Here is a 573-nt window from a genome sequence, read left to right as displayed (position 1 = left end):
GTGGCGTCCGCAAAGTCCAGGTACTCGTACACACTCTCATCCATGGCCCATTCCAGGAAAGTGGCCAGCAGCTCCCAAAGCACCACGGCACACAGGACCATGAGAAAAACCTGGTACTCTCTGTCCTGGGAGATGCTCTGCGCTGCCTCCGAGCTGGCATCTCGAGAGTCTGAAAGGTTTTCAGACACGTGGGCATCTGCGACAGCGGGAAGAGCTGTTTTAAACAAAACTGCCTCATTACTCGCAGTAGCATTTAGGCTTTCCTCAGCATTATCAGCAAGATTGGTGGCGGCAGAGCCTGGAGTTTCCTCCTGGAGCCCAGGGGAGGGAGGGCCGTAGGATGCCGGGCCTCCTGGTTCCGGCGTCTGCTGATCGATGCCTTCCACTGTCCGGCCAGAGGAACCATCCAAGGAGCCTTTTCCCTTTGGATCTCCTTCTCCAGCCCCTCTGCCGCGTTCCTGAAGCGCACCTGCTGTGCCCAACAGCCCCTGGGAGGCTGAACTGCTCACAGCGGGCTCTCTGCTCGCTGCCAACACGTCAGCAGCCGTTGTCCCCGCTCGCCCCGGCACAGCT

The sequence above is a fragment of the Geospiza fortis genome, unplaced genomic scaffold (genome assembly GCF_000277835.1).
Source record: "Geospiza fortis unplaced genomic scaffold, GeoFor_1.0 scaffold485, whole genome shotgun sequence".
In the NCBI taxonomy this organism is placed as follows: domain Eukaryota; kingdom Metazoa; phylum Chordata; class Aves; order Passeriformes; family Thraupidae; genus Geospiza; species Geospiza fortis.
This window is presented reverse-complemented; position numbering follows the sequence as displayed.